Here is a 10,203-nt window from a genome sequence, read left to right as displayed (position 1 = left end):
TCTGCTTCCAAAATCGATAGGATGTTTTCCTTTTTGATTTCAAAGGTTTATCACTGGGTGACACTGCTACTTATATAATTTGAAAACCTTACGGGTTATGATACGTTGTAACTAGTCATAAACTAAGCCTCATAGCAAAAGGCTCATGTTGACATAGTGATAACCACCTCTGCTCTAGAGTTTAAACCTACAGTTTCCTAACTGGCATATGTTGTTAAAGTGACAAAATTGTACTTTTCTGTTCCTTAATTTTTTCTTGGAAAATTTATCTATGTGAAATTAGTGTTGACCTATTCAGTGATGATATATATGTAATGTAGGTTCTTAAATTATTGAGGCTTGGCCTTTCTAAAGCTTCCATGGCTACTGCTTCTCCTGACTATCCGATGGGTTTTGTCCTACTTAGCGCTATGCGCTTGGCTGATGTGCTTACCGATGACTCAAATTTTCGATCTTTTTTCACCGAACATTTTGTAAGTATCAACTTTATGATTCATATGATTCCTTATCCAGGGTACAATCTATGAGCTGTCCTGTCATTCGACTAGTTATAATTTATATGCAGTACTTAAATTCTGTAGTTTGATGTGTGACGGATGTTAAATCTTATCTCCAGAGCATGGTTCTCAGTGCGGTATTGTGTCTCTCTCATGGAGATTTCTTGAAGATGTTGTGCTCTTCTGATCTTTCTTCAAGGGAGGACGATGCAAATGTTGATTACGATCTGTTTATGTCAGTCGGATGGGTTTTAAGTTTATTATCATCTTCTGGGCAAGCAGTCATACCTCAATTCAAGCTCAGTTTACAAAATAACCTTACCATGTCTTCATATGCACATCAACGAACATCCTTATTTATTAAAATGATCGCAAATCTTCACTGTTTCGTTCCCAACATCTGCCAAGGTGATTTTTTTTCCGCCTCTGCCTTCTTCATTTTGCTGTCTCATATCGTTGGTTTACCTTCTTGTTTTACTATGTGTATTATTTGCTGTTAATATCCGCAGAACAGGATAGGAACCGTTTCGTTCAGAATGTTATGAGTGGATTGCGAAAAGATCCTTCAAGCATATTGATTAAGATGTTACCAGGCTCTTCATATACTCCTGTGGCACAGAGAGGCACTGGTGTTTGCAAAAACCTAGGTATTATCTCTATCCCGAGACACTTATATCTTATTTGTACAGGTTTTGCTGATTTCGTTGGATGGATATTTGTTAATATGTAGGTTCTCTGTTGCGCCATGCGGAATCCTTGATCCCTAGTTCCCTCAACGAGGAAGACTTCCTGCTTTTGAGGTAACAGAAAGCCTCTTCAGTCATTCTACATTTCACCTATGACTATATTAAAGACTTATAGTTCTCAAGCTGTCATTTTATATGTCGCCATTGATATATTTTTGTTCGTGATATTGCTTGTGCAGGGTGTTTTGTGACCAGTTGCAACCGCTAATCCATTCCGAGTTTGAGGAAAGTCAAGTACAGGTGAAGGTAGAAAGGCTTGTTGCTCTCTTCTACTTCGCTTTTACAAATATGTGGTTGTGTTTACGATCATCTGTTTAGTTACACTGACACAAGTAGCTGTAACAACGTTTTATTGAGTCCATTGTTCTTTTTCTAACCTTCAAATGTTGTTGCTCTAGGATATTGAAGCTATGGGGGGAAATTTATCTGGTAAGCAGGAGAGAAAAGAGCCGCTGAATCTTAATAATGAAGGAGCATCAGAGAATTGTGATGTCAGAGTTGAAGGTGTGAACGAGGAGATAGAAATAGTCGAACGGTTGAAAGAGAGCGACGCAGACGCAAGCAATCTTGAAACCAGTGGTTCAGATACAAGCTCTAACAGAGGGAAGAGTCTGGTTGATCGGCTTGAAGATGGAGAGTTGGTTCAGAAAATGAGCAAGCTGTTGCAAGGCAGTGCGTCAGGAGAGCTGAAGGAGGATGAGAAAGCTGAAAACTTCCTGGTCTTTGAGAAGCAGAGGGCGAAACGGAAGCGTAGTATTATGAATGACAATCAAATGGTGATGATAGAGAAGGCGCTTGCTGAGGAGCCTGACATGCAGCGAAATTCAGCTTTGATACAGTTTTGGGCTGATAAATTAAGTCAAAATGTGAGTTCAAGAACTCTCCTCTTCTTAATCTCCAACCGATATTACAAACGCTGCATTTGTTGATTTACGCCAATTTGCAGGGTTCGGAGGTTATTACATCTTCGCAGCTGAAAAACTGGTACTTGCTTTTTATTGTTCTCTCTGTCAACTGCAAAGAGAATCTCGTAATCACTATTCGTTATCTGACATTGATTGATGGGTTTATTTTCAGGCTGAATAACCGAAAAGCGAAGCTAGCTCGAGCAAATAAGCAAACAGGCCCAGCTCGTGACAATAACAGCTCAGGGGATTTACCAGAGAGTCCTGGAGATGAAAACAACACTTGGCAGGAGAAACCATTAGCCTCCTTACAAGATCAAACTGCACCGGAAAACCCTAGAACAGGAGAGAATGCGATGGGATCATCATCGTCATCAGAAGAAAGGATAAAGCAAGGGCAAGAAGTGAGGCTTATGGACGAGAGAGGAGACGAGATTGGGAAAGGAATGGTGCTGAGAACAGACGGTGAATGGTATGGTTTAAGCCTGGAGACAAGCCATGTTTGCGTAGTTGATGTATTGGAGCTTAGTGGGTCATATGATTGGAGCAAAATGATCATCCCTTACGGATCTGATGATGTTGGGAGGACTTTCGGAGAGGCGACTTTGAAGTTTGGAGTTATGAGAGTGGCTTGGGATGTGAATAAGCTTCAGTATCATCAGACTAAGTTGCAGTGAATGTGATCAGTAGCTTTTTGTTTTCTATTTAACTATTTAGAGATTCTCTGTTGGGTCCTTTATTTGAATGATTATTAATTTATGGCTTTGTCTCTCTTTGTCTCTCTCTCTCTCCCTCTGGTGCAAAGGTTGAGACTTTGAGGGTAAATACTAAATAGTGCAGATGATAACAGAAGAAATATTTTGACTTTTATCTCATTTAGTTGACACAAAGTATGCTCCTATCATCGCCATTGTTTCTCCATAAGCGATGATATAGCTTCATGTAACTGTTTTTGGTAACTGAAAACAAGACATCAGCAGTAGCAACAGACTTAATCATCACTTCTCTACCCCTTTTGAAAGCAATTTTGCCGTCTAACCATTGGTTCCATTCTGAATCCTCTCCTGAACAAATGAAAATTATGATGTTTAATTGTTTTTTCTCTCTACTTACTTATGGATGAAAATTACTAATTAATTTAAAAAAATTGTAAACCAATCAGAATTTTAAGAAGTAAGATTTTATATTAAGTATACAATATGATTATTTTTAATAACTATGTTTAGAAGATTTTGTTAAGACTTTAAATTATGATTCTCCTATCATTTCTCTTTTATTTCATTTACAAATTGTTTTGAATTATCATATAATACATATGATAAATAAATATATAGAATTTTTTCTCAATATGTTGTGATTTGAATTTTAAAAAACGAATATATATTACTCAATCTATGAAGAAAAAAAAAATGTGTTTTAATGTTCCATATCGGCGAGTTAATAAAACGAAATTTATGTGCTTGATAAATTAATAAATATTATTTGCTCATAGTTTCAATATTATAATTGCTATATTAAAATAGTTCACAAAATAATGATACAAATACAACAAATAAACAATATAAAAATGTAATATATATCTACATCAAACAAATTAAAATAATTAGTACAAACAGATATATGTAGATTTACCAAACAATTGCAATATTAAAAATAAATACTGTCTCAAACAAAATAATTTTCTAAAACAAATATAACAATTATTTTTATTATTTTATTATAATTTTTTTGGAGAAAATGTTGATATGTGCTAGGATATCTCCTAGTTCTATATTATTTGACAATTTTAAAGATTATTTTTGAAGGTATCGTCGCGGGCTCAATGTTAGCTGCCATGACGGACTGCTTCCTTTCGATGATCTGAACTTGAAACAATCAATGAAATCAAATCTTCTTTTATCTTCGGGTATTAATGATCTTTTTGTTATTCAACAAAAAAAGGAAGAAAACTTGCCTTGCTGAGAGTTTGAAGAGCCAAAAAAAAAAGTGGCAGACAAAACTAAGGTGCGTGACAAAAAAAACCAATGTTTTTAAACCCGACCCAAACTCAAACCGAATAACCTTCCGGGTCACTAGGTCATCGGGTTGACCGGGTCCAACCGCGAATTAATAATTTACTGAATTATAATATATATCATACATATATATATGTTATATACATTGGTTGTATGAATGTTCTAACAATAATTTCTATTTCTTCTTATTTTAATATATATTTTTGAACTATAGTTATAAATTTTTATTCTTTATCATTTTTTAAAAGAGAGAAATTTAGAGATGAACAAAAACTTTTAAATCGTGACAGAACAAAAAAAAATCTTTAACCAAAAAAAACAGAAAACTGTTTTGTCCCACATCGAACAAGTATAGAAGAAAACTAGAAAAGGTACATTACTCCTTCTTTATATAACATAACATCTACGTATATTGACTTAATTTGTTAAAAATTAAATGATGGCTTTGACCTGAACCGTCGGTTTAACCACCCGGTTAGCCGGTTTTAGCCGGGTTTTCCCGGTTCTAACCGAGTTGTTTAATAGCCGAGTTTTAAGTATAACCTGGACCGAAATATTTTCCGGTTCGCGGTTAAACCGGTTAAACCGGCCGGTCCGGGTTTGAAAACATTGAAAAAAACAGATGGAAAAAAAAAGTTAAAAAATAAGGTAAAGTTAAACAAAGACTAAAGAGTACGACGTGCCCACTACTTGTATAGTTTATGTCAACGTTAATATTAATCAACGTAAATATATTATAATTTAATAAGTAGGGTGTATAGAGGAACAACTATATATACACAGTCTATACTAATCCATTATAAGTTTATTACACGAAACCAAAGTGCTATTGCCCAAAAAAATAAATTTGCGTTCTCTCCACCTCCGCTGATCGATATCAATATGAGTCATGTGTTAGAAGGACACGAGCATCCTGTATCCCTCATTAACAATGGTGTTGATTTCGAATGCGATGCTTGCGATCGATCGTACGGTGATGGCTACTCATGTGGTGAATGCAAGTTTGGTATTCACATGGAATGTGCATTTATTTTCAACATAAATGTAACAGTAGACGACCACCCTTCTCATGATGGACATAATCTTAAGTTTCTCACAACCGGAGCTCCAGCTCACACCGACCCAAAATGCCATCTCTGCGGTAAAAACACAAAGCGCCTTCTTTATCATTGCTATGATTGTAAACTCAATTTGGATATTGATTGCAAAATTTACGCCCCATCTGAAGCCCATCTGAAGCTCATCTAAATATGTCGTGGCACCACCATCCTCTACTCAGTGAAATTTACATCTAATATGTGGTGCAACTTTTGTAAAGGTAACCACAGCTATGGCTATCTCTGCACTCGTTGCAGGTTGATGGTTCATTTGATGTGTACTTCCGTATTTGAGTCACCGGAGATTACGCATACTGCTCATGTTAGACACCCTCTTAAGCTTATAACCGATGGAGCTCCAGATTATACAGACGGAACCTGTCATCTATGTGGAGAAGACACTGGGAATCTCCTTTATCATTGTGATAGTTGTAAGTTCAACTTGAATATGCGTTGTGCTGTTAAAAATCCACGACCCATTACTCTTTCAGATCTGAAGGTCCATGAGCACACACTCACACTCTTGCCAAAATCGATCACATTCGTTTGTGATGCTTGTGGGATAGAAGGCTATCGTGCTCCTTATGTATGTGTTCAATGTGATTTCATGATGTTCCATCGATGGTGTGCATATTTACCACGTGTCATTCATGTGAATCACCATGACCACCGCGTTTCCTACAAGTATCCTCTTGGTCCTGGAGAATGGCGATGTGGAGTTTGTTGGGAAGAGATTGATTGGGCATATGGGGCTTATTCTTGTTCTATTTGTCCTAATTATGCTATTCATTCAGAATGTGCATCAAGTAGAGATGTATGGGATGGGGAAGAGCTCGACGGAGTACCTGAAGAAATTGAAGATATCGAGCCATTTAAGAGGAACGAAGACAATACAATCACTCATTTCGCTCATGCACATAACCTCTTAATCCTCAGCAAAGACGGTGATCAAGAAAGCAGCTTGTGTGGAGCATGTGTTCGTCCCATCGGTTCTCACACATTCTACAAATGTTCAGAATCATATTGCAGTTTTGTTCTCCATGAAACGTGTGCTCATCTTCCCAAGAAAAAACGTCATTTTCTGTGCACAAAACCTCTCACTCTTTCCCTCTTCAGCAGAGGCTGCGTAGGATCTTACGGAGTGTGTCATCAAGTTTTTTCCGACGGATTCATCTATTCCGGACCTCTCGGTCTGAAATTTGACTTACTATGCAGTTCCATTACTGTGCCATTTATTCATGGAAGTCATGATCATCATTTACTTTACCTCAAAGTTCCAGACGACCAGGTGAAGACTTGCCAGAGTTGCGGCATTGATGAAGATGGAGTCGTCGTAGGTTGTAGGAAATGCGATTACTTTTTGGATTTTCATTGTGCCACTCTACCATTAACAGTAACGCTTCCTAGGTACGATGACCATCTACTTACTCTATGTTATGATGATAAAAAGGCAAGCAGCAAATATTGGTGTGATATTTGCGAAAGCGAAACAAATCCAAAGACTTGGTTCTACACTTGTAAAGATTGCGGGGTCACTCTGCATGTTTTCTGTGTAGTTGGTGATATCGGGTACGCCCAACCAGGAGGCAAAGTCGATGAAGATCATGAATTGCTGCCTAACAATACATCTTCACGACCACTTTGCGAAATCTGTCATTGCCGGTGCCCAGGTCGCTTCATTATTAAAGATATCAACCTTGACCTAGCCGTTTGTTCTTATTATTGTTACAAGCGTTGTAAATCCTACTATGCATCGGAATTTAGCGATGCTAGTGACAGATGCCCTCCATGGCTGAGATGACCATCCACTTACTCTATGTTAGGATCCAATATTTGCTGAGGCGGCAATTAAAATGTTGTCTAGTTCGTTAAAAAAAAAAAATGTTGTCTAGTTTGAAACATCTGTTAATGTTATTTTGGATTATTTTTTTATTTTATTTTATTTTTGAGTTTGAATTTGTTCTTCTCGTGACTATTCATAAGAGAAAAAGAACTGATTCATCTTATTTAGGGAAAATTATAAATAAATGATGTTTTTAAAAAAGTTTACCTTGAGAACATAAAAGATGATTATAACATCCTCAAAGTATATATGGACAAACTTCTTAAAAAACATCCTTAATTTCCCTATTATTTATCCACCTACATTTACAATACCTTACAACTATAACATATGGTCAGGTTATACGACATGATGATTGATGATTTACATCGTTCTTATTTCTCATGCAGTCATGCTGCTTTGGTCCTGGCATGATCATGATTACATCTTATATGTTCTCTATATGGTGTTTCTACTTATTTACATGATTACATCTTACATGATTTACCTTGAGATCTGAGTTGGGGGTATATATAAGATGCTCTTGCCTCTACCCCTCCAGCCCAAGCAGAGGCAATAAATACCTTCCATTCCAACTTCATATTTCGGTGTTGGCACATTAGGTGGATTCACCACACTCGGCGACTGAGCCATCAAGTCTCTTCTCTAGACCATGAAGCTATATCCGAACAGACAACATCAACATTGACTCCATGTGCTTCTAGAGTTTATTTTGTTACTCGTGTAGCTATCGGTGGCTAGATAATGAACGCCATGAACTTCGTTTTTGAGAAGAAGAATAAGCAAAGTTATGAGATACTCGCTTCCACATCCGATCTCCATACAAACCTTAGGGTTGTGCTCTATCATGTGGGTGCGATTGACGAGTAATGCATCAACTAAAGCAAATGAATCATCACATGGTTCGTAGACCTCACGATGTGAACTTACAAGCCGAATTGCAGCAATTCTTGATGGCATCTTGCAAATGACTGACGACAAAGTAAAACCACATACAAGTTAGATGATCTTAACTTTCTAGTCTCCTAAATTGTACCTTCCTAGAGTGAACCGTAAGCAAAATCATTCAAATATTTCGCCAAACCTAGGACTGAAAATTGGAATTTTAAACTTGTTGATTCTCTGATTATATACCAAATCATCAATTAACATACACATGAACATAATATAATACAATACCTTGGGGGTGATATTCACCATTCAGAGCCTGCAAAGCTATAGCTTTATGATCTAGCTTGCAGACCGTAGAAACAATGTTTGTGACACAAAACATCAAAGATGCAATTTATTCACAAGGATCAAATACTAAATATTTTAAGAGAGTAAAAGCAAAAAAGAACTCACTAAAGAGTGGGGATCAATCCCGGAAGGATGATTGCTAAGGTCCAGTGGATTGATTACTCCCTTCCAGTCCTTGATCAGCCATTCGTTTAAAGTTACACAAAAACAAATACACAACATCAAACTAAGCAAGATACAGACAAGATGATAGACAGTAGACACAGGTCCCAAACACAAGGGAACATGCTTAACAGTCTTATGAGATGGCTTCATCAAAAGGGTTTCCATTATTTGAGAATACAGAGTCAGTTTTAATTCCATAACAACACACTTTTTTATACTCTTTAAGTCTAAGCTATGAAACTCATAAGTTACCAATCATGTCCGAACGATAAAAACACAAGAAAGGATCAAAGGTCAAACCTGAAAAAGGAGGAGCTTTTTATACAAAGAATTGAGAGAATCAGATAGGGGAAGAGAATTATAAAATCGTTGCTTTAAAAGTATGTGCAGTGAACCAAATCGTCTTGGTTCAGTGGGAAAAGGAGAAAAGTCCCATCACCTGGATTCGAGTAGCATTGATTACGGAGATTCGAAATTTAACATGGTTTCTCTCGGTCCAAGAAAATTAGTTTTTGGGCCTAGAAAACTTTTAGAATCACTCCTAAGTTAAAAAAAAAAAGTAATTGATTCTGATTTTTTTAAACAATCTCTGACTCCAAGAATTGAGCTATATTATCTTATTTATAATTTACCTATGCTACCCTCGACCGTCTTTCGTAAGATCGAGGGTATATTTGGAAAATCTAAAGAGTTTACAATGACGGTCGTGGGCTGGGGTTTATGTGAACGTCCACTCTTATTTGACCACGTCATCATTGACGGTAGAACGCTAGTGTTTGTTTGGTAGTGACCGATCGCAGCAACCCCTACTGGGGAAATTACTGAAAATCTGACGGTACTCACTGTGATTGTTGTTGTTAGTGCAAGCATTTGAAAGAGTATGGTATATATCATACGTCATGTGACTCATGGCATAGTGACACTAAATGTAAAAGGAGTCAATGATATTTACCATACATTTGCCTATCACTCTTATCTTATGTACTTGGATTATGGATACATAGCTACCATCCATGGTCTCTCATCAGTATAGTATCACCACAAACCCACCAACAAATCTTTACTATGTTATTACTGAGGGTAACGCGTCATACACTTAAGTGTGTTTTCTTCCGATATATTCTAGTTGTATGAGTCGTTATATCACCATTTCTTGATATTAATTATTTAAGTGTAAAAAAGGTCTTAACAATTTTAAGATATACTTCAAGTTCGTATGAGCAGATGTGTTTCACTTGAATAATGGTTCGCGATCCACGTGGTTCTTTTTGTTTTTACGTTACGTTACGAAAAACTAAATTTCTATTTATCTTTGGTTCAAACAATTTGACTCATGTAACGTAAAAATTTGTGACTTCTGTCGTTTTTGCAAACGGCTGCCTGCCACGAAATTCCTTTTGAAATTGAGTTTTCGTATATATACATATTTTTTAATTTATAAATTTTCCCAAAAAAAATTTAAAACCTAACATAAATTCCAAATTTTTACTATAATTTAGTAAATTATTTTTGAAAAGTTCATAAAATGTTCTTCTAAAAGAAAAAGAAAAAAAAAACAAAAAATTCAAACTTTTAAAGTTTCGATAAAGTGTTCCAATATAGAAACGTTTTTCTTAAAATTTTCTGTAGATTTAAAATTTGAGATATTCAGAGACGTTAAGTATAACACTACTAGTACAAAAAAAAAAAAAAAAAA

At 36.2% G+C, this 10,203-nt stretch overlaps 3 pseudogenes; 2 read left to right on the top strand and 1 right to left on the bottom strand.

Annotated features, from left to right (window-relative positions):
- The window catches only part of LOC104737470, a 7,801-nt pseudogene extending 4,783 nt beyond the window's left edge, over window positions 1-3,018 (top strand).
- Window positions 5,046-7,061, top strand: LOC104738493 (annotated as a pseudogene).
- Window positions 7,571-8,529, bottom strand: LOC104738492 (annotated as a pseudogene).

This window comes from Camelina sativa, chromosome 13 (genome assembly GCF_000633955.1).
Source record: "Camelina sativa cultivar DH55 chromosome 13, Cs, whole genome shotgun sequence".
In the NCBI taxonomy this organism is placed as follows: Eukaryota; Viridiplantae; Streptophyta; class Magnoliopsida; order Brassicales; family Brassicaceae; genus Camelina; species Camelina sativa.
This window is presented reverse-complemented; position numbering and strand designations above follow the sequence as displayed.